The following is a 25012-nucleotide window of genomic DNA, read 5'->3' on the forward strand; positions in this document are numbered from 1 at the left end:
TGGCTCAGTTGCCCCTAGCAACCAATCAGATTCCACCTTTCATTTTCCAAAGAGTCTGTGAGGAATGAAAGGTGGAATCTGATTGGTTGCTAGGGGCAACTGAGCCAGTTTCACTTTACACCAAGTTTGATAAATCTCCTCCACAATGTTTTAAAATTTGTAATTTCTTACATCCAATCCGTTTCCACTGCAGCTGTTCAGACAGCAGTGTACATTTATACATTTGTATAGCTGAGAACTGGTGGGAATCCTCTTATAAGCAGTAGCTATCATCTAGTGCAGTGATTTTCAATCTTTTTTGAGCCGCGCCACACTTTTTATACTTAAAAAATCCCGGGGCACGCCACCAACCAAACAGGCACAAAATGACACTAAAACAGCACATATTATACATATAGTTAATAATATACATTCTAAATGTATTTATACTCAGTGTGAAACCTGGGCCTGTTTTCTTCTCCCCCCTGCTTCTCTCCTGTGCTTCTCTCCACCATACTTCTCTCCTGTGCTTCTCTCCACCATACTTCTCTCCTGTGCTTCTCTCCACCATACTTCTCTCCTGTGCTTCTCTCCACCATACTTCTCTCCTGTGCTTCTCTCCACCATACTTCTCTCCTGTGCTTCTCTCCACCATACTTCTCTCCTGTGCTTCTCTCCACCATGCTTCTCTCCACCATACTTCTCTCCTGTGCTTCTCTCCACCATACTTCTCTCCTGTGCTTCTCTCCACCATACTTCTCTCCTGTGCTTCTCTCCACCATACTTCTCTCCTGTGCTTCTCTCCACCATACTTCTCTCCTGTGCTTCTCTCCACCATACTTCTCTCCTGTGCTTCTCTCCACCATACTTCTCTCCTGTGCTTCTCTCCACCATACTTCTCTCCTGTGCTTCTCTCCACCATGCTTCTCTCCTGTGCTTCTCTCCACCATGCTTCTCTCCTGTGCTTCTCTCCACCATACTTCTCTCCTGTGCTTCTCTCCTGTGCTTCTCTCCACCATACTTCTCTCCTGTGCTTCTCTCCACCATACTTCTCTCCTGTGCTTCTCTCCACCATACTTCTCTCCTGTGCTTCTCTCCACCATACTTCTCTCCTGTGCTTCTCTCCACCATACTTCTCTCCCCCCTACTTCCCTCCACCAAACTTCTCCCCCCCCTGCTTCTCTCCCCTGTTTCTCCCCCATCCCCAGGTTTCTCTCCCCTATTGTTTTCTCCCGTTTTACAGGGGCACCATAGTTTGGGGAACTTTCCCCGCGGCACACCCGACCATGTGTCGCGGCACACTAGTGTGCCACGGCACACTGGTTGAAAATCACACAAGAAATGACACAATAGAGTATTGTCTACACCCACCTCACATTTATAGGCTGGGTTCACACTATGTATATTTCAGTCAGTATTGTGGTCCTCATATTGCAACCAAAACCAGGAGTGGATTAAAAACACAGAAAGGATCTGTCCACACAATGTTGAAATTGAGTTGATGGCCGCCATTTAATGGCAAATATTTGCTGTTATTTTAGAACAACGGCTGTTATATTAAAATAATGGTCGTTATTTACTGTTATATGGCGGCCATCCACTCAATTACAACATTGTGTGAACAGAGCCTGTGTTTTTAATCCACTCCTGGTTTTGGTTGCAATATGAGGGCCACAATACTGACAGAAATATACGTAGTGTGAACCCAGCCATAAAGTTGGTAAATAAGCAAAACTTAACCCAGCAAAGTGTTTTGGAATTCCACGGCAGAGAATTCCCACCAGTCTCCATGTCATACAGGCAGTATGAGAGAGGAGGTGCACAAGCTCTCCCATAGACTGCCAGTATAACACGGTGGCAGGTGGGAACTCTCCGCCGCCGAATTCCAAAAGTTTTTACTCTGTGTGAACTGGCCTTTAAACAGACTGAGGTTGTCCCAAATGGGAAACCAGCTCTCATAAGGATTCATTATTCAGGCATTTTTTTTTCTTTCAAATCACCTTCTTTCACTAAGTTATTTAGATTTGTAATTTACTTCTATTTAGAAATCTCAAGTCTTCCAGTACTTATCAGCTACTGTATGTCCTGCAGAAAGTGGTGTATTCAGTCCAGCCTGACAGTGCTCTCAGCTGCCACCTCTGTCCAGTTTCTGTCACAGACAACGGTGGCAGCACAGTTATGCTCAGCCAATTGCGGCAGAGCACAGTTATGACGCGGCAGAGGGGGGCCGGCATGAGCGGGTCGACCGCCCTCCCGAAGATTACATCACTGTCAGAAGAAATGCGGACGGGGGTCGACACGAATCAGGTATGTATAATGCACTACACTTCTGGGTCCACATGCGGGGGTCGGGGAACACGGGGAAGGGGGCCATTCACATACATAACATACATTACAAAGTTGAATAACTTTGTAATGTGTGTTATTTTGTGAATAATTTCTTAGCGCCGCACTACCCCTTTAATACTTTTAAAAACTTTTTTTATTACTTTTTTTTTTACTGTAAAACATGCAATCGATAGATTGCATGTACTGATCCATGCTATGCCATAGCATAGATCAGAGTAGGGCTGGGCGATTAATCAAATTAATTCGATTAATCGCCCAGACAGTTAGAATCGATTTGATTTTTTGTGAAAATCGTAAATTCGATTTTCACAAAAAATCATTGCGGGCGGCGCGGTAAAGTGTCGGGTCCGGAGAGAGTTGCAGGACGGCGCGGTGAGGTGCAGGGCCGGCGGTCAGGAGAGATGTGGTACCGGCGGCTCCAGCCTCTTCACAGAGCCGCGGCTGACCTCTCCCGCCCCTTACACGTTAGTGCCGCGCTGAGCTGCGTCCCGCTCTCTTCCTGTCACACGTGCAGGTCCTGTTCTGTGGAGGAGGCGGCAGGGATCGCAGCAGAAGGAGAGAACGTCGCTGCCCGCTGTACAGCTCCAGGACCCGCAGCGACGTTCTCTCCTTCTGCTGCGATCCCTGCCGCCTCCTCCACAGAACGGGACCTGCACGTGTGACAGGAAGAGAGCGGGACGCAGCTCAGCGCGGCACTAACGTGTAAGGGGCGGGAGAGGTCAGCCGCGGCTCTGTGAAGAGGCTGGAGCCGCCGGTACCACATCTCTCCTGACCGCCGGCCCTGCACCTCACCGCGCCGTCCTGACACTTTACCACGCCTGCCTAGTCCCCCTCAGCTGCCCCATACCCCCTCAGTGTCCCCTCAGCTGCCCCATACCCCCTCAGTGTCCCCTCAGCTGCCCCATACCCCCGAGTGACCCCCAGCCGGCTTCATATCCCTCAGTGACCCCCAGCCTGCCCCATACCCCTCAGTGACCCCCAGCCTGCCCCATACCCCTCAGTGACCCCCAGCCTGCCTCATACCCCTCAGTGACCCCCAGCCTGCCCCATACCCCTCAGTGACCCTTAGCCTGCCCCATACCCCTCAGTGTCCCCTCAGCTGCCCCATACCCCTCAGTGACCCCCAGCCTGCCCCATACCCCTCAGTGACCCCCAGCCTGCCCCATACCCCTCAGTGACCCCCAGCCTGCCCCATACCCCTCAGTGACCCTTAGCCTGCCCCATACCCCTCAGTGACCCCCAGCCTGCCCCATACCCCTCAGTGACCCCCAGCCTGCCTCATACCCCTCAGTGACCCCCAGCCTGCCTCATACCCCTCAGTGACCCCCAGCCTGCCCCATACCCCTCAGTGACCCTTAGCCTGCTTCATACCCCTCAGTGACCCCCAGCCTGCCTCATACCCCTCAGTGACCCCCAGCCTGCCCCATACCCACTCAGTGACCCCCAGTCCACCCCATACCCCCTCAGTAGTACTACTACACCCATCATCTATACCTGTACTACTACCACACTCCTCATCTTTACCTGTACTACTACACCCCTTATCCACTATACCCTCACTACTACTCCCTACCTAGATGAAGGCACAAAGAAGATCGCCTATACTATATGGGGGCACAGAGTACATAGGGCACATATTTGGGAAAACTACTTATATGGGGCACACAATGTGTTTGTCTACTACATGGGGGCACAGGGGGAGTACTGTTACACTGGGAAACAATATAGTTGTCTCAAACGTCAATAAAATCGTATCTGATGCTGCAGGGAGAAAAATGTCCTATTTATTTAGCAAAAACAAAAAAAATCGAGATTTAAATCGAGAATCGTCCAAAAATTTTTAAAAATCGAGATTTTATTTTTTGGCCATATCGCCCAGCCCTAGATCAGAGTTATCGGCGATCTATGTATAGAGCCTGCCTAAGAGCAGACTCTATTCACAGATCGCAGATCCGACAAGACAGAGGCAATTGACTTACCCCCGCCCGTCGGCACAATCGTTTGGGACCCCCACAGCATGGCTTAAACGCTGCGATCACTATAGTGGCGTTTAAGGGGTTAATGAGACGCAGCTGCGAGATACCGATTACCTCTGGCCCCGGACACACTGATGTGTGTGGAATCACTCTCACTGCAGCGGGCCCACACACATCTGCAGCCCCTTAGTCAGGAACGTATATATACATTTCTACTGCACGGGGTATGTGCAGTAGGAACATATATGTACGTATTACTGACAGGAAGGGGTTAAATAGATGTAAACTACAAATCTATATAACTTTCTGATACCTTTGATTTGGGGGAAAAAAAAAAACTGGATAACCGCAACCTGACTGCTGAAACCTCAGGTTAATGGTAGATAAAGGCTATTTGTAAAGCTGGAAAGCAAAAAAAAAAACAAAACTCTTTTTCCTCTTTAGTTTGTGAATAGCCTTTAGGATTCTTTACTACAGACTTCCTTGTATCTGTGCGAGTTGTCTTCCAAGGTTTCTTTCCCCTGTCTACTATTTGAGCTAGTGTGTAACGACTACTACTGAATTCAAGCCCCATTGACTTCTATAGGATTTCTCTAGCGGAAATTGCCCAAATAATTGATGTGGAAAGGGGACCCTCAGCGGAAAATTCTGTGCTAAAATTCCGCCATGTGAACAACAGAGCGTAAATCCCATTATACACAATGGGACATTGCTCTGTTCATATCTTGTGGGTGGAATTTCAATCGAAATCTGCTGGAAATTAAGCACAAATTCCACTTTAAATTCCTCAGTGTAAACATAACCCTAACTTGTAAACGCACTGGAAAAGATTCTGGTTAAGGCCTCAGAAAACAGGGAGGTGTTCCAGGACCGCTAAGCAGGGGACCTGAAGATAATGTTATTCACATGGGCAGAAACATATGAAAATTATTTTTGAGCAGTATACCCCTTTTCAGTTACTAAAATGAAAGTGGTCTCTCCAGTTCCTGTCAGAGAAACTAATTTTCATTTATTCCTAGTAAGGATGCCATTATAAATCTGAAGTCGTTCACCAACAGATCTGTAGACCATTTTTGCTTCAAGATTGAATCAAAGACCATTATTCTATTAATACAACGACAGACCTTCAGGATGCCTGCCTACCATAATCTTTTCCATCCTCAATATCAAAAATTTCTCTGTTTTGCCGTTAAGACCTGAGGACGAATTCATCACTTCCAGTTCACAGCCTACTCTTGGGTCTATAGCCAGCTCCAAGGATATTTACAAAACTGATGGCGGAAGTTGCTACGCGCTTGACATATACTGGGATAAATACCATCCCGCACCTAAAAAAAAAACTTCACGATCACCACAAAAGCAAGGTCTCTGCTATCAGCTAAAATCCTCAGATTACTATTCAGACATTACAAAACAGCCGCTAACATCTGTTTGCTTCCGTCAGCATTCACTTGTATATCAGTTTATAGTCTTCCTGGTTTCTCTCCTCTTCTGAGCATGCTCATTGAGGGGAAAAAAAACTGATGGTGATGGATGTGAAAGGAAATACCTTAAAAAGTCACTGTCGTTTATTTTTTTTTTATTTTATTAAACAATAGAAGAAGGGCTTAAAAAAAAATTTCTAATATACTTTCACTATTTTTGGGGGCTTTATTAACACCTAAATCTTGTTCATACTTTGCGACACCAGGGGGCGTTGTTTCTATGTAATCTCGGCCATTCTTCTCAATGCAGAAATCTCGACTGTTTCTAAATTAAAAAACAAAAACAAAACAACTTAGGAAGTCCCGTTCTTCTGTGTGTGCAGTCATTTCATTGACAGCCTACCCGAGCGCAGGCTCACTGACAAGCCTGTGGCAGCTCTGTGTTCACAGACCAGAAGCACAGGACTTGTCTGCTGCATCACAGCTAAATCCTGCCAGGGAGAAGAACTTGGAACAGAGAACTCATCCTGCTGCATCATCCCTAAAGCCTGCCTGCGCTCACAAACAGGACCGGCCTGCACTTACACAGAGAAAAGGATCATCACCTGGTGGCAGCATTTCCTTATCTGAAAATGTGTAGTGTATATAGCCTTTTTATAGTCTGAAGGGGGTTATTCAGCTTCGCTAGGATCCTAAGTCAGTATGGTGGGGGTTAGAGACAGGACATAAAGGTTGTGCAATGTACTGGTGGCATGGTGGGAGAGACTGCGGAGATGGATAATAATTTGTAAGCATGTCACTCTTAGGTCTCTCTTAGGTCTAATAGTATGTAAGGCATCCAGTAATCGATATAAGGAATGCAACAACACTAAGGAATGTACGGAAGAAAAGACAGCAATCTCAGGGTAAAATTTACTTTCCTGGTGCACCGAAGAATATATGGAAGAAAAGCCAGCAATGTTGAGGTAAAATCCAACTTCTTAGTCTTCATCAGGGCTTCACATGCAATACAGACCTGGTTGACTGACGCGTTTCGATCATCACGTGATGTTACTCCTAGTCTAATTTGGATTAACACTTCACAAGCCTTATACCCATATCTATTATCAGAATAGCCAATGGCAGGGGCGTAGCTAATGTCCCTTGGGCCCTGGTGCAAGAGTTCAACTTGGGCCCCCCCCCCCTTCCTTGACCAAGCTATGCGATAGATAGATAGATAGATAGATAGATAGATAGATAGATAGATAGATAGATAGATAAAGACTGATATTACCAATAATACCAGTATATAGGATGGAAATATAATCACCATACATATTACCGCCATGCTGTTACTGACCAAATCCTGTATACTGAGACCAATATTACCAAGGCGCAAATATTACCGCCACACCACAACCACTACCATCACCACCATATTGTTACTGACCAAATCCAGTATACTAAGACCAATACTGACTAATACCACCACATACTACCACCACTGCTGCTACTGACTAACACCACCACATACTGACTAATACCACCGCTGGTACTGAATAACATCCACTGTACACAGATCACTATCACCTCATCCAGAAGAGGCAGACCCAGCTCTACACAGGTTCTGTACACCATATACATTACAGTGCAGTTACATCAGGTGACTCACAGGGGACGTCTTCTTTGATCAGAGTTCTTCCCTTTTCATCATCTTCTCCATCCGGGCCATTATGAGAACTTCTTCGAGCCACGAATCCACATAATCTGCCAGACAGAGATATTAGGCTCCTCACTCTGTCACCATCCTCATCTCTATACAAACTGCACATCTGTATTGGCCCCTTTACACCCTCAGTTAGTGGGTAGGCTGACTCTGTTACCCCCCCCTTATAGTATATGTCCCCCTCTGTGTAGAGATGGCCCCTTGTTCAGTCTTCCATATATATGGCCCCCATGTGCATCTCCTTGACAGCCCCTCTCAGTGTAGTCCACCCTTTTAGATGGTCCCCTCTGTGTTGTCCCCCTTATCTTTTCCCCCATATAGATGCCTTCCTTATGTTTCCCCCCCTTGTAGATGCCCCCACTGTGTTGTCTTCCTATACTTTCCCCCTCATGTATATGCCCCCACTGTGTTGTCTTCTTATACATACCCCCCTATGTTGTCTTCTTATACATCCCCCCATGTATATGCCCCCACTGTGTTGTCTTCTTATACATTCCCCCCATGTATATGCCCCCACTGTGTTGTCTTCTTATACATACCCCCCATGTATATGCCCCCACTGTGTTGTCTTCTTATACATACCCCCCATGTATATGCCCCCACTGTGTTGTCTTCTTATAAATACCCCCCCTGTATATGCCCCCACTGTGTTGTCTTCTTATAAATACCCCCCCTGTATATGCCCCCACTGTGTTGTCTTCTTATAAATACCCCCCCCTATGTTACCCCCATGTATATGCCCCCACTGTGTTTTCTTCTTATACATCCCCCCCATGTATATGCCCCCACTTTGTTGCCCCCCATGCATATGCCCCCACTGTGTTGTCTTCTTATACATCCCCCCCCATGTAGATGCTCCCACCATGTTGCCCCCATGTATATGCCCCCACTGTGTTGTCTTCTTATACATCCCCCCCATGTTACCCCCCCATGTATATGCCCCCACTATGTTGCCCCCCATGCATATGCCCCCACTGTGTTGTCTTCGTATACATCTCCCCCATGTAGATGCTCCCACCATGTTGCCCCCATGTATATGCCCCCACTGTGTTGCCCCCACTGTATATGCCCCCTTGTCAAGTAGATAAAAACAAAAGGGGGGGGGGGAACAACAACAACAACTCACCTTTAACCTCGTTCCCCCGTTGCAGCTCTCTTCTCATCTGCGGTGTTGGACGGCCCCCGGCTGACGCTGGCTCCCTCCTTTCATCCCCTGTGCCCGCCGCTCCGCACTCCCGGCCGATGCTCCACTACCTGGCGGTGTCCCCGGGATTCCCCTGCAGCACACGCATCAGGGAGCTGTGTACGCCGGGGCTGTTACTTCCGGGTCAGGGAGCGCTCCCTGACCCGGAAGTAAAAGCCCCCGCGCACACTGACCTTCCTGGTGCATGTGCTGCAGGGGAATCCCGGGGACACCGCCAGGTAGTGGAGCATCGGCCGGGAGTTCGGGAGTGCGGAGCGGCGGGCACAGGGGATGAAAGGAGGGAGCCAGCGTCAGCCGGGGGCCATCCTGGAGAGCGGAGCGGCGGGCGCAGAGGATACAGGGAGAGGGGCCGCGGGCCCCTCTCCGTGGCGGGCCGGGTCGCAGCAGCGACCGCTGCGACCACGGTCGCTACGCCACTGGCCAATGGTGTATCATGTAGGAGTGGCAATCAACAGTTGTATACCAGGTTTATACATACAATGGCCTATTCGAGTAATCCTAGATAGAGGACAATATATAACAAACATGTTTAAAAACATATAACAGGCCCCATCAGTCACACCTTATACTTTTGAGTTTGGTAAAATCAGGGACATATTGTACAAGAATTTACCGATTCTATATTAGGATAAAGAACTATTCAACATCATTCAGGAAGGAGTATCCTTAATCCCTGAATGCAATGTCACAATAGGTCAAACGCTGTCACCTAGCCTATTTACAAGCAATGAACACCAAAAAAAGTATGGTTGAAAACTCCAGGCTGCTATAATTGCAGACATAATGATGCGTTTACACAGACAGATTTATCTGACAGATTTTTGAAGCCAAAACCAGGAACAGACTATAAGCAGAGAACAGGTCATAAAGAAAACACTGAGATTTCTCCTTTCTAATACATTCCTGGCTTTGGCTTCAAAAATCAGTCAGATAAATCTGTCTGTGTAAAGGCACCATAAGATGCACTCATAAATACCGGAAAAAGGTTTCATTCTGTCAGGAAAAAAACACATTTACAAAATCAAACAATATATTAACTGTAATTCTGGATATGTCATTTACCTAATTACCTGTACGATCTGTTTAATCCAATATGTAGGTTGCACAGCATAACCCCTTGAGAGGTTAGAATCCACAGACACCTTTCCAGAAGTGTGAACACCAACGCAGTGAACGTCTCAGCCGTATCTAAACACTTTCTAACACACCATCAGGGTAACCTCACCGGTTAAAGTGACTCTGTACCCACAATCTGACCCCCCCAAGCCACTGGTACCTTCGCATAGCTGCTTTTAATTCAAGATCTGTCTTGGGGTCAGTTTGGCAGGTGATGCAGTTATTGTCCTAAAAAAAACTTTTAAACTTGCAGCCCCATGCCCAAAGGCCGGGGCTTAGATTGTGTATGCATTAGGCTGGCACAACCTCTCTGTCCCTCCTCCACACTCTCCTCATCATTAGGAATGCTCCAGGCAGATTGCCTCCCATTCCCCACCTGTGGCAGCCCGGCACATGGGCTGGATCGTTAAGGCACCTGTGCAGTGTTCAGCATGGAGTAAATGTTCCAGTAGCATTCCTAATGATGAAGAGGGTGGGGAGGAGGGACGGAGGGGTGGTGCAAAGTTAGGGCACAGATACTCCCTTTGGGCACGGGGCTGCCAGTTTAAAAGTTGTTTTTTAGGACAATAACTGCATCACCTGCCGAACGGACCTCAGGATAGATCTTGGATTAAAAGCAGCTATCTATCTGATGGTACAAGTGGTTTGGGGGGGGGCACGTTGTGGGTACAAAGTCGCTTTAAAGGTGCATAGGTATTGAGCAAATTAAAACATTCAGCCGCCTAGGGAGAGATAGGAGAAAATAGGAGAAACATGCTTCTCAGTCGCGAGGCATATGGGATTTTCAAACTTAGTACCTGACATCCAGACGGTCTAAATTTAAGACAGGACTTAATGTACCAATATAATAATTGATATAAGGTATTTCTACCATTAACAAGTTAAAAACTTTAAATGTGTTCTATGTTTTTAAATACGTTTGTTATATATTGTCCTTTGTATCTAGGATTACTCTAATAGGCCATTGTATGTATACACCTGGTATACAACTGTTGATTGCCACTCCTACATGTTACACCATTGGCTATTCTGATAATAGATATGGGTATAAGGCTTGTAAAGTGTTAATTCAAATTAGACTAGGAGTAACATCACGTGATGATTGAAACGCGTCAGTCAACCAGGTCTGTATTGCATGTGAAGCCCTGATAAAGACTAAGAAGTTGGATTTTACCTCAACATTGCTGGCTTTTCTTCCATATATTCCTCGGTGAAGGCTTGCACGCCGTGCACCAAGAAAGTGAATGGATGCAGGTGTGGCGAGCTGAATCTTTCTAAGGGTTGCTTCACACGTACCGCATCCGCAACGGATTTCACGCTGCAAGTTTGCAGCAAAATCCGCTGAAGATCCTGGTAGTGTGAAGGTCTATGGGTGTTACATATCCGCAGTGGAATTTTCATTAACCCCTTCAAGACCAAGCCTATTTGCACCTAAAAGACCAGGCTCATTTTTCAAAATCTGACCTATCTCACTTTATGCGCTTATAGCTCAGTGATGCTTTAACGTATGCTAGCGATTCTGAGATTGTTTTTTCGTCACATATGGCACTTTATATTAGTGGCAAAATTTGGTCACTACTTTGTGTGTTTTTTGTGAAAAACATCAAAATATCATGAAAAATTGAAAAAATTAGCATTTTATGAACTTTGAAATTCTCTGCTTCTAAAAAAAGAAAGTTGTATTACATAAATTAGTTACTAAGTCACATTACCAATACCAAATTTTGGAATTTCTTCAGGAGGGTTTTGACAAGGGGTTAAAACCTAATTCCATTAAAGTACAGATATCTGCCCTTTCTGCTAACTTAAACTTGCGTCTGTTTCAATTTATGGAAATTAAAACCTTTGTCAAGGCTGTAACCAGGTTAAGACCTAACCTGGTGAGGACTGTGGACACTTGGGATTTATCCCTTGTGTTAAGACAATTATGTCTTCCGCCTTTCGAACCGCTGGAAGATACGGATCTCAAGAGTCTTACTCTTAAGGTTGCCTTTCTTTTGGCTGTTACTTCCGCCAAAAGAGTAGGAGAACTCCAAGCCCTTGGATCTTCTCCACCATATGTGACGTTTTCTCAGGATAGGGTCATATTGAGATTCCTTCCAGGGTTCCTACCTAAAGTGGCTTCCTATGCTAATATAAACCAGTCAGTAGTCTTACCGGTATTTTCTCCCGCAGCATCTTCTGAAGAACAGTTGGACCTCTCGCTGCTTGATGTTGTAAGATCTATCAGGATATATCTAGATAGGGTAGTTGCATTCCGGAAAGAAGAGAATTTTTTTGTCCTGTTTGCCGGGAACAATAAAGGGAAGAAGGCGTCTAAGCCTTCTCTATCCAGATGGATCTGCGATGCCATCTCCCTATGTTACTCTACCGCTAATCTAACTCCACCAGAATTCACCAAAGCACATTCTACCAGGGCCGTGGCTTCCAGCTGGGCTGAAAGATCGTCTGTACCTCTTGAAGATATTTGTCAGGCTGCCACCTGGTCCTCTCTCTCTACATTCGTTAAACATTATAGAGTGGAGTCCATTTGTTCTACAAGAACAAGGTTTGCCAAGTCGGTGCTTAATGTTGCTGTGATCAGTAACCCACCCGATGGGGACAGTACTTGCTAGTTCCCCATATGTTGTGATGCCAATGGGACGCAAGGGAAGTGAAAATTATTATGTTAATTTGTTTTCCCTAAGACCCATTGGCATCACAAGACTCCCTCCCTATTGTTGATACTCTTTATAATTGACTGATGATCCAGGGAGGCGGGGCCTATTTATACTTCCTGGAGGAGGGGAATAAAATATTTGTATATTTGATTACTTCATTAAATATTCCTTCGTCCCAGGGGCTCGCAGGGGCGATAATACCCCATTTTCCTCTTTACCCCATACCTCTTTATTCTGGCTTCATTTCATAAACATATTTTACTTTTTTAGGGTGTTACGGGGCTTAGAAATTTATCAGCAAATTACCACATTTTCGTGAAAGTTTCCAAAACTGATTTTTTTAGGGACCAGTTCTTATTTTAAGTTGATTTAGGAGATTTGTATACTGGAAACCCCCATAAGTGACCCCATTTTGGAAACTAGACACCTTAAAGAATTAATCTAGGGGTATAATGAGCATTTTAACCCTACAGGGGCTGGAGGAAAGTATTCACCATTAGGCCGTAAAAAAATGAAAAATTAAAATTTTCCAATAATATATACATTTAGATTAAAGTTTCTCATTTTCAAAAGGAACATGAGAGAAAAAGCACCCCAAAATTTGTAACACGGGTTCTCTTGAGTACTACGGTACCCCATATGTGGGCGTAAACCACTGTATGGGCACACAGAGGGTCTCAGAAGGAAGGGAGCGCCAATTAGCTTTTCCATTGCAGATTTTGCTGAAGAAGTTTCCGAGCGCCAGGTGCATTTGCAGAGCCCCTGTAGTGTCAGCAAAGAGAAAAAACCCCAAAAGTCACCCCATTTTGGAAAGTACACCCCTCAAAGAATTCATCTTGGGGTAGGATGAGCAATTTGACCCCACAGGTGTTAGAGGAAAGTATTCAAAATTAGACAGTAAAATGAAAAACTCAATTTTTTTCCAATAATATGTTCGTTTAGTTTGAAATTTCTCAATTTCACGAGGAACAAGAGAAAAAAAGTACCCCAAAATTTGTAACGCAGGTTCTCCTGAGTAAAAAGGTACCTCATATGTCAGTATAAACCACTGTATGGGCACACATCAGGGCTCAGAAGGGAAGGAGCGCCAATTAGCTTTTTCAATGCAGATTTTGCTGAAGAAGTTTCTGAGCGCCAGGTGGGTTTGCAGTGCCCCTGTAGTGCCAGCGGAGTAAAATCTCGCCATAAGTCACCCCATTTTGGAAAGTGCACCCCTCAAAGAATTCATCTTGGTGTGTGGTGAGCATTTTGACCCCACAGGTATTAGAGGAAAGTATTCAAAAGTAGACAGTAAAAATGAAAAACTTGAATTTTTCCAAAAATGTTGGTTTAGTTTGAAATTTCTAAATTTCACAAGGAACAGGAGAAAAAAATGTACCCTAAAATCTGTAACGCAGGTTCTCCTGAGTACAACGGTACCCCATATGTGGGCATAAACCACTGTATGGGCACACAGCAGGGCTCAGAAGGGAAGGAGCGCCAATTTGCTGGAGCAAAACCGCAGCTAGTAACAGTTATTAGAATATCGCAGTTACTAAAATACAATAAAAAAATTAGATTACAGGTAATGTGGGGTGGTTCCGGGCAGTCTGGGGTGGTTCCGGGCAGTCTGGGGTGGTTCCGGGCAGTCTGGGGTGGTTCCGGGCAGTCTGGGGTGGTTACGGGCAGTCTGGGGTGGTTACGGGCAGTCTGGGGCGGTTACGGATAAACTGAAGTGCTAATAGGTAATCAGAGGTGGGTACCTGTAATCTGGAGGGGGTCACTGGCAATTTGGGGTGGTTAGAGGCAAGGTGCAGGTGTTCAGAGGTGACGTGCGGTGGTCAGAGGCGACGTGCGGTGGTCAGAGGCGACGTGCGGTGGTCAGAGGCGACGTGCGGTGGTCAGAGGCGACGTGCGGTGGTCAGAGGCGACGTGCGGTGGTCAGAGGCGACGTGCGACGGTTAGGGGCGACGTGCGACGGTCAAAGGCGAAGGGCGACGTGCGGTGGTCAGAGGCGACGTGCGGTGGTCAGAGGCGACGTGCGGTGGTTGCGTGCAATCTGGGGGGGTTACATGTAATCTGGCATGATTACGGGCAACCTGGGGGGGTTACAGACAATCTAGAATTGTTACGGATAGAGTGAAGTGCTTATAGCTAATCTGGGGTGGTTACATGTAATTTGGGGTGATTACGGACAATCTGGAGGGGGTCACTGGCAACGTGCGGTGGTTACGGGCGACGTGCGGTGGTTACGGGCAACGTGCGGTGGTTACGGGCAACGTGCGGTGGTTACGTGCAATCTGACGTGATTACGGACAACCTGGGGTGGTTATGGGCAACGTGCGGTGGTTACGGGTAATCTGGGGGGGGGGGGGGGGGGGGGGGTAGGGATAATTTGGGAGTAAACTGCAATTATTACTATAATAAAAAGTGTGTGTTTTATTTTTTGTATGTTTGTCACTTTTTGTACTTTATACATTCATGTTCACTGTATTACTATGATTACTGTGATATTTTCTATCACAGTAATCATAGTTCAGTGACAGAGACCAAATTGGTCTCTGTCACTTTAAATTTTCAGAGCTTGGCTGGTTGTGGAGCGCATGCGCACTTCATAACCAGCCAGGACACGGAAGAGGAAGGAGCTCCAGGAGCAGGTGAGTATATGGGGAAGGGGGGGGGGGGGGGGGGGTGACATCACTTTTTATCCCCTGTCACCAATCATTCATGGTGACAGGGGATAAAAAGTGCCGGCGGCACATGGCACAAGCGATCAGCGGTATATAGTATATACCGCTGATCGCTTGTACCGGGACCCCACAGGGGGGTCCCGATGACTGCCCCATGCTCTCTGCTACCTCCGGTGGCGGAGAGCATGGGGCTTTCATTCATTTTTCTTTTTTGATCACTGTGAACAGACATTAGTCTGTTCACAGTGATCGCGGCGGCCATCTTGGATCCGATGGCCGCCGCGGGAGGGGGGGTTAGTGACTGGGGCACTAGGGGGCTGATCTGGGGTCTGATTATTACTTATTTCATCTCCCCCCACCGTGGATTCGGCGGTCACTAAGGGGTTAATGGGGGTCAGCTGCGGAATCGCAGCTGATCCTCATTATCTCCGGTGCTGTACACAGATGAGAGCGGGATCGCTGTCCCTGCAGCGATCCCGTTCTCATCACAAAGCCCCTGTCAGTCAGGAACGTATATGTACATTCCTACTGCACGGGGCATGTGCAATAGGAACGTATATATACAGATGGCTGACGTGAAGGGGTTAAACCGCCTGCATACATTACCTGCTTAGCACCGTGGCTGTGTGAGGCTCTTGTCTGTTCCCATCAGCCAATCAGTGCTGCCGTGCACTGATTGGCTGATAGGGAGTGAGGGGAGACGGGAGTCTCACACACAGCCGTGGCGCAGAGCAGGTAATGCAGGCGGCAGGGGGTTAAAGGGGTCGAATCACAAACTGGCAGCAGAATGAAAATTCTGCTGCGGGTGTGTGACCCATTCAACTTCACACTACCAGGATCCGCAGCCGATTTCACTGCAAACTCGCAGTGTGAAATCCGCTGCGGATCCGGTACGTGTGAAGCTACCCTTACACTCGAAAACAACAGCACTACTTACGCCTTCAAATGCTCCCAATTCCTCCTCTCTTAGCTTGCAAACCCTTGTCCTGACAGCACCCGGCAGGCTGTAGATCACAAAATTTTAATTATATATTAAAAAAAAAAAAATACTACACTACTCCTCCAAGGAATTAAAAGCCTTTTTGATTTTTGGGTCATCAAAACATGACTGAATAAGCGAAGATGGCACAGTATACCAAATAGAATGTAATACTAAGCAGAGCAAAAGCAGGAAAAGCTGGATGACCCCCTTGGGTATGACTAACAATGCAAAAAAGAAGAAGAGTGACCCCCTTAGGACTAAGTAAAGATATTCAGAAAGCTTGGTGGCCCCCACATTACTGAGTAAGGATCCTGGTAAGCTGAATGATCTCCACCATACTAAGGATCCTGGTAAGCTGAATGATCTCCACCATACTAAGGATCCTGGTAAGCTGAATGATCTCCACCATACTAAGGATCCTGGTAAGCTGAATGATCTCCACCATACTAAGGATCCTGGTAAGCTGAATGATCTCCACCATACTAAGGATCCTGGTAAGCTGAATGATCTCCACCATACTAAGGATCCTGGTAAGCTGAATGATCTCCACCATACTAAGGATCCTGGTAAGCTGAATGACCTCCACCATACTGAGTAAGGATCCTGGTAAGCTGAATGATCTCCACCATACTGAGTTAGGATCCTGGTAACCTAAATGATCTCCACCATACTGAGTAAGGATCCTGGTAACCTAAATGATCTCCACCATACTGAGTAAGGATCCTGGTAAGCGAAATGATCTCCACCATACTGAGTAAGGATCCTGGTAAGCTAAATGATCTCCACCATACTGAGTAAGGATCCTGGTAAGCTGAATGATCTCCACCATACTGAGTAAGGATCTTGGTAAGCGGAATGATCTCCACCATACTGAGTAAGGATCCTGGTAAGCTGAATGATCTCCACCATACTGAGTAAGGATCTTGGTAAGCGGAATGATCTCCACCATACCGAGTAAGGATCTTGGTAAGCGGAATGATCTCCACCATACCGAGTAAGGATCCTGGTAAGCTGAAAGATCTCCACCATACTGAGTAAGGATCCTGGTAAACTGAATAATCTCCACCATACTGAGTAAGGATCCTGGTAAACTGAATAATCTCCACCATACTGAGTAAGGATCCTGGTAACCTAAATGATCTCCACCATACTGAGTAAGGATCCTGGTAAGCGGAATGATCTCCACCATACTGAGTAAGGATCCTGGTAAGCGGAATGATCTCCACCATAATGAGTAAGGATCCTGGTAAGCTGAATAATCTCCACCATACTGAGTAAGGATCCTGGTAAGATGAATAATCTCAACCATACTAAGGATCCTAGTAAAGCTGGGTGACCCCCATCTTACTGGGTAAGGATCCTAGACCTCCACCATACTGACTAAGGATCTTGGTAAAGCTGGATGTGTGTAACTAAATAAAATTGTTTAAATAATGTTTTTATGTTAAAATGTAAGATTTTTTTTTTATTTCCTTTTCTTTCTATATTATAAAATAATACTGGTATCTTGCAGTTTTTAGTCTTACCACTGAGCTGAGACTTCCTAATGTGTCTGTGGTGATAAGAGGAGGCTGCTGTAAAGTGATATGTACAGCACTGCAGCGACATGTGACACCAGTAGATAGATAGCATAAAGACAAAACAATAGCAGCCCCCCTGTGCAATGACCTTTTCAAAGGTCACAGAGCACGCTCAATGATATCAGGAGGACAGACTTATCTATTGTCATCTATGTTCATATTGTAAAGCATGTCACTAACTACTGTTAAAAACAGCCCAGCAATATGGCAGCCCCCATAACAATGTACAAAGAGTGAAATAAATAAAAATAAGATTCAGAAAACAGAAACAGTTTAGAATAAAATAAGTTTTGCCATCCGTCTCTAATCAGGAAAAGAACATTTAGGTGACACATTCCCTTTAATAAAGACTAGAGATGAGCGAACCGAGTTTGGGTTCGAGTCGATCCGAACGTTCGGCATTTGATTAGCGGGGGCTGCTAAACTTGGATAAAGCTCTAAGGTTGTCTGGAAAACGTGGATACAGTCAATGACTATATCCATGATTTTCACATAGCCTTAGGGCTTTATCCAACTTCAGCAGCCGCCGCTAATCAAATTCCGAACGTTTGGGTTCGGATCGACTCGAGCATGCTCGAGGTTCGCTCATCTCTAATAAAGACCAAAAATAATGAACACATATTAGAAAAAAATGTTTTAAAGCCCTTTTTCTATTGTTTTAGGAAGAAAAAAAAAAAAAAAAAAAAAACAACCACTCTAACTTTGGATTCCACATCGGAAAAAAAAAAAAAGGGGGATGTGTTCTTTCAGGGTATGTGCACACTACGGAATCCAGGATCACCCGGATTCCACAGCTTGCCCATGCTGGCGGACGGGCACATCTCCACTGCTCCCATAGGCTTCATTCTATGGTTTGACAGATTCCACCATCCACCCGAAGAATGAACCCGCTCATTCTCTGGGCAGACTGCGGAATCTGCCAGTGAAAACTATGGAAGCAGTGGAGATGCGCTCCTCTGTGATCTGCGGCGGGTGGTCGGCCATCAGGACGGCGCACCGGCCCCCCAGCCATCAGGACGGCGCACCGGCCCCCCGGCCATCAGGACAGGGCTCGGTGGGCGCAGTACCTGCCATAATCCGTTCCTCTCCACGCCAGACTACGGCATCACTGCAGGTACCCCACATAGATCCACACCATGGGGGGACCTCCACAGCATGAGGATGACACCAGGGATCTCCCTTATATCACAGTCATAGAAAAAGAAATAGAATTCTCAGAGAACCATCGCAGCCAGAAACAGGATGTGTGCGCCCAGTGTGAACAGCGTCTAATCTATACGGCAGTGGTCATCCTGTGGCACATGTGCAGGCACAACTGCTGTGTGACAGGCCGGTGGATGTGACAGCAGCAATGTCACCCGTCACCATGGCTGCAGGACTGTATCACTATGCAGACTGCCCATCAGGGTGTGGGAAAGCTGGGTGACAGGCATCATGCAGCCATACTGGCAGTCCCCCTGCCCACCACCGCTTCCAGTCCAGGCCACTATGATGGGACAGAAGCCGGGGTCCTCACCCTCCCGGGCACCGCCATGCCCAGCCCGTCCTCCCCGTGCTCACAGCCCGCACACATCTGAGCTCCATTAGCCGCTTCCTCCGCAGCATCCGGGAGAGGAGGCTCCCCGGGCTCCCCGCCACACACGGCGCAGCGACAGCTCCATCCCGCACTTACTGTATGAGAACTGCCGGCCGCCCTGCTTCAGCGCTGCACTCAGTGACGTCAACAAGTCCGCCGTTAAAACTGTGACGTAAGCAGCCTCCAGAAAGCGATGGACCAGTGATACGGTGACACGGCTGCGTTCCTCCGCTCCGTCAGTCTGTCAGGGACGAGTCCGCCACCCGCCGTCAGCAGGCGCAGCCTCCACCATTCAAATTCCCCCACACGAGAGCGAGCGGGCGCTACTACTGACTGCTGCCTCAACCCCACACCCTTCTGCTCACATAACCCCGCCCACAACACGGTGCGGCACGCTATTCTCAATCCACTACCACAACACTGCACTAGCCACGCCCACCCAGCAGCGCCCGCCTTTGTTGTTGCGCGCTATTCATTGGTTTAGACGTCACTAGAGGGCTTTGTAAGCCACGCCCACTGGTGACACCACGCCCGTTTACCAGATGGCTGCGTCTTCTTCACGTTCGTTATCGATTGTGCAAAACGTCACTTAGTTCTCCGGCATCACTGACAGCATACAGCCCGTCACTGAGCAGTATACAGCCCGTCACTGAGCAGTATACAGCCCGTCACTGAGCAGCGTACAGCCCGTCACTGAGCAATATAAAGCCCGTCACTGAGCAATATAAAGCCCGTCACTGAGCAGTATACAGCCCGTCAGTAAGCAGCATACTGCCCGTCAGTGAGCAGCATACAGCCCGTCACTGAGCAGCGTACAGCCCGTCACTTAGCAGCGTACAGCCCGTCACTGAGCAGCGTACAGCCCGTCACTGAGCAGCGTTCAGCCCGTCACTGAGCAGCGTACAGCCCGTCACTGAGCAGCGTACAGCCCGTCACTGAGCAGCGTACAGTGGCGTACATCCCGTCACTGAGCAGTATACAGCCCATCACTGAGCAGTGTACAGCCTGTCACTGAGCAGTGTACAGCCCGTCACTGAGCAGCGTACAGCCCGTCACTGAGCAGCATATAGTGGCGTACAGCCCGTCACTGAGCAGCGTACAGCCTGTCACTGAGCAGCATACAGCCCGTCACTGAGCAGCGTTCAGCCCGTCACTGAGCAGCGTACAGCCCGTCACTGAGCGGCGTACAGCCCGTCACTGAGCGGTATACAGCCCTTCACTGAGCATCGTACAGCCCGTCACTGAGCAGCGTACAGCCTGTCACTGAGCAGCGTACAGCCTGTCACTGAGCAGTGTACAGCCCGTCACTGAGCAGCGTACAGCCCGTCACTGAGCAGCATATAGTGGCGTACAGCCCGTCACTGAGCAGCGTACAGCCTGTCACTGAGCAGTAAACAGCCCGTCACTGAGCAGTATACAGCCCGTCACTGAGCAGCATACAGCCCGTCACTGAGCAGTATACAGCGGCATGCTTGTATATATCCCGCTCTGCTTCTCTATCCATCACTCTTCTATCTATCTATCCATTATCATCTATCCATCTATCATCTATCTCATATATATATATATATATATATATATACAGTGGTGCCTTGGATTACGAGCATAATACGTTCCGGGACCGTGCTTGTAATCCCAATCACTCTTAAACCAAAGCAAAACTTCCCATAAGAAATCATAGAAATGCAGAGAATTTGTTCTACACTCCAAAAATAATGATTTATTATTCTGAATAACATGTAAAACTGATTAAACAAATATTCAGAAAAAGCAGAATACAGTGGTACCTTGGTTTAAGAGTAACTTGGTTTAAGAGCATTTGGTTTAAGAGCTCAAAGTTTTTCAAAATTGTGACTTGGTGTAAGAGCATTGCTTTGGTTTAAGAGCTCCCTGTACTGGGTGGGAGGGAGAGTGGGGGAGGAGCATGATCTGCATAGTGGCATCTACAGCACTGTACTCTGACCCAGGAAGTCTCCCTCACCTTCCCAATCATTAGCAGATCCACTTCAGGCTGGGGCTTACATCAGGGGACAGGACTGTGGGGGGTAATCTCTTCATAGCTGTAACCCCTCTCTCCCCAGACAGAGAGTTCTGCTATACTGTGCCCACATATGTCCTGCTCATTCCTTCATTCTCCCTACGGTCTCTGTCCGCCCTTGTGTTTCCCATCCTCTCCATTACTGTACAGTAACTTATAGTATCACATATTCTGCTGTTTCTCATTGTTTCATTTGTTTTACATGTTATTCAGAATAATAAATCATTATTTTTGGGGTGTGAATCCAATTGTTTGCATTTCTCTGATTTCTTATGGGAAAATTTGCTTTGGTTTAAGAGTGGATTTGGATTACAAGCACGGTCCCGCAACGAATTATGCTCGTAGACCAAGGCATCACTGTATGTGATATTATAAGTTACTGTACAGTAATGGAGATGATGGGAAACACATGGGCTGACAGAGACTGCAGAGAGCATGGAGGAATGAGCAGGACAGATGTGGGCACAGTATAGCAGCACTCTCTGTCCGGGGAGAGAGGGGTTACAGCTATGGAGAGTTTACCTCCACACTCCTGTCCCCTGATGTAAGCCCCAGCCTGAAGTGGATCTGCAATGATTTTGAAGGTGAGGGAGACTTCTTGGGTCGGAGTACAGTGCTGTAGACCCCGCTATGCAGACCATGCTGCTCCTCCACTGACCCTCCCACCCAGTACAGGGAGCTCTTAAACCAAGTCACAATTTTGAAAAACTCCTATCTATCTTCTAACATCTAATCTATCTATCTATCTATCTATCTATCTATCTATCTATCTATCTATCTATCTATATCCTATCTATCTATCTCCTATCTATCTATCTATCTATCTATCTATCTATCTATCTATCTATCTATCTATCTATCTATATCCTATCTATCTATCTCCTATCTATCTATCTATCTCTATCTATCTATCTATCTATCTATCTATCTATCTATCTATCTATCTATCTCCATCTATCTATCTATCTATCTATCTATCTATCTATCTATCTATCTATCTTCTAACATCTAATCTATCTATCTATCTATCTATCTATCTATCTATCTATCTATCTATCTATCTATCTATCTATCTATCTATCTATCTATCTCCTATCTATCTATCTATCTATCTATCTCCTATCTATCTATCTATCTATCTATCTATCTATCTATCTATCTATCTATCTATCTATCTATCTATCTATCTATCTCCTATCTATCTATCTATCTATCTACAGTTAGGCCAGAAATATTTGGACAGTGACACAATTTTCGCGAGTTGGGCTCTGCATGCCACCGCATTGGATTTGAAATGAAACCTCTACAACAGAATTCAAGTGCAGATTGTAACGTTTAATTTGAAGGGTTGAACAAAAATATCTGATAGAAAATGTAGGAATTGCACACATTTCTTTAAAAACACTCCACATTTTAGGAGCTCAAAAGTAATTGGACAAATAAACATAACCCAAACAAAATATTTTTTTTTTTCAATATTTTGTTGCGAATCCTTTGGAGGCAATCACTGCCTTAAGTCTGGGACCCATGGACATCACCAAACGCTGGGTTTCCTCCTTCTTAAAGGGGTAGTGCGGCGGTAAAAAATTATTCACAGAATAACACACATTACAAAGTTATACAACTTTGTAATGTATGTTATGTCTGTGAATGGCCCCCTTTCCCGTGTACCCGGAAGTGTAGTGCTTTATACATACCTGATCCGTGCCGACACGCGTCCGCCATCTTGTGCCAAACGTCATCTTCGGCCGGCTGGCCCGAACACCTCCGATCCTCCCGAGTGCCGGCCGCGTCCTCAGCTGCTCAGCCGCGATTGGCTGAGCATAACTGAGCAGCTGATGACGTTTGGCACAAGATGGCGGACGCGTGTCGGCACGGATCAGGTATGTATAATGCACTAAACTTCCAGGTACACGGGTGGGGCTGGTGGGACACGGGGAAGGGGGCCATTCACAGACATAACATACATTAAAAAGTTGTATAACTTTGTAATGTGTGTTATTCTGTGAATAATTTTTTACCGCCGCACTACCCCTTTAATGCTTTGCCAGGCCTTTACAGCCACAGCCTTCAGGTCTTGCTTGTTTGTGGGTCTTTCCGTCTTAAGTCTGGATTTGAGCAAGTGAAATGCATGCTCAATTGAGTTAAGATCTGGTGATTGACTTGGCCATTGCAGAATGTTCCACTTTTTTGCACTCATGAACTCCTGGGTAGCTTTGGCTGTATGCTTGGGGTCATTGTCCATCTGTACTGTGAAGCGCCGTCCGATCAACTTTGCAGCATTTGGCTGAATCTGGGCTGAAAGTATATCCCGGTACACTTCAGAATTCATCCAGCTACTCTTGTCTGCTGTTATGTCATCAATAAACACAAGTGACCCAGTGCCATTGAAAGCCATGCATGCCCATGCCATCACGTTGCCTCCACCATGTTTCACAGAGGATGTGGTGTGCCTTGGATCATGTGCCGTTCCCTTACTTCTCCAAACTTTTTTCTTCCCATCATTCTGGTACAGATTGATCTTTGTCTCATTTGTCCATAGAATACTTTTCCAGAACTGAGCTGGCTTCTCGAGGTGTTTTTTGGCAAATTTAACTCTGGCCTGTCTATTTTTGGAATTGATGAATGGTTTGCATCTAGATGTGAACCCTTTGTATTTACTTTCATGGAGTCTTCTCTTTACTGTTGACTTAGAGACAGATACACCTACTTCCCTGAGAGTGTTCTGGACTTCAGTTGATGTTGTGAACGGGTTCTTCTTCACCAAAGAAAGTATGCGGCGATCACCCACCACTGTTGTCTTCCGTGGACGCCCAGGCCTTTTTGAGTTCCCAAGCTCACCAGTCAATTCCTTTTTTCTCAGAATGTACCCGACTGTTGATTTTGCTACTCCAAGCATGTCTGCTATCTCTCTGATGGATTTTTTCTTTTTTTTCAGCCTCAGGATGTTCTGCTTCACCTCAATTGAGAGTTCCTTTGACCGCATGTTGTCTGGTCACAGCAACAGCTTCCAAATGCAAAACCACACACCTGGAATCAACCCCAGACCTTTCAACCACTTCATTGATTACAGTTTAACGAGGGAGACGCCTTCAGAGTTAATTGCAGCCCTTAGAGTGCGTTTACTTTATCTGACAGATTTTGGAAGCCAAAGCCAGGAATGGATTTGAAAAGAGGATAATTCCCAGTCTTTCTTTTATGACCTGCACCCTGTTTAGTCTGTTCCTGGTTTTGCCTTCAAAGATCTGTCAGATAAATCTGTCTGTGTAAACACACCATTAGAGTCCATTGTCCAATTACTTTTGGTCCCTTGATAAAGAGGAGGCTATGCATTACAGAGCTATGATTCCTAAACCCTTTCTCCGATTTGGATGTGGAAACTCTCATATTGCAGCTAGGAGTGTGCACTTTCAGCCCATATTATATATATAATTGTATTTCTGAACATGTGTTTGTAAACAGCTAAAATAACAAAACTTGTGTCACTGTCCAAATATTTCTGGCCCTAACTGTATTATCTATCTATCTCTCATCTATCCAGGGGCGTAGCTAATGTCTCCTGGGCCCTGGTGCGAAAGGTCAACTTGCCCCCCCCCCTTTCACGACCAAGTGATGCTACTGGTTGGTGTATATATATATATATATATATATATATATATATATATGTACCGCAAGACAGATATTACCAATAACACCAGCATATAGGAAGAGAGAATATTAAAATATTATCACCATATATATTACCGCCATACTG

The 25012-nt window shown here is 46.3% G+C and overlaps 1 protein-coding gene across 8 annotated transcripts in view; it reads right to left on the reverse strand.

Moving 5' to 3' along the window:
* Positions 1–19629, reverse strand: part of EPB41L2 (erythrocyte membrane protein band 4.1 like 2) — a 160143-nt gene extending 140514 nt beyond the window's left edge. For 5 of the 8 annotated variants that reach the window (XM_069974958.1, XM_069974962.1, XM_069974956.1 and 2 more), the window contains exon 1: positions 19317–19629. The gene's annotated coding sequence lies outside the window, so the exon portion shown is untranslated. The remainder of the gene's footprint in view (positions 1–19316) is intronic. The other 3 variants (XM_069974960.1, XM_069974959.1, XM_069974961.1) reach the window with 2 other exon arrangements.
* Between the last annotated feature and the right edge of the window lie 5383 nt (positions 19630–25012).

Source organism: Dendropsophus ebraccatus, chromosome 6 (genome assembly GCF_027789765.1).
Source record: "Dendropsophus ebraccatus isolate aDenEbr1 chromosome 6, aDenEbr1.pat, whole genome shotgun sequence".
Lineage (NCBI taxonomy): Eukaryota > Metazoa > Chordata > Amphibia > Anura > Hylidae > Dendropsophus > Dendropsophus ebraccatus.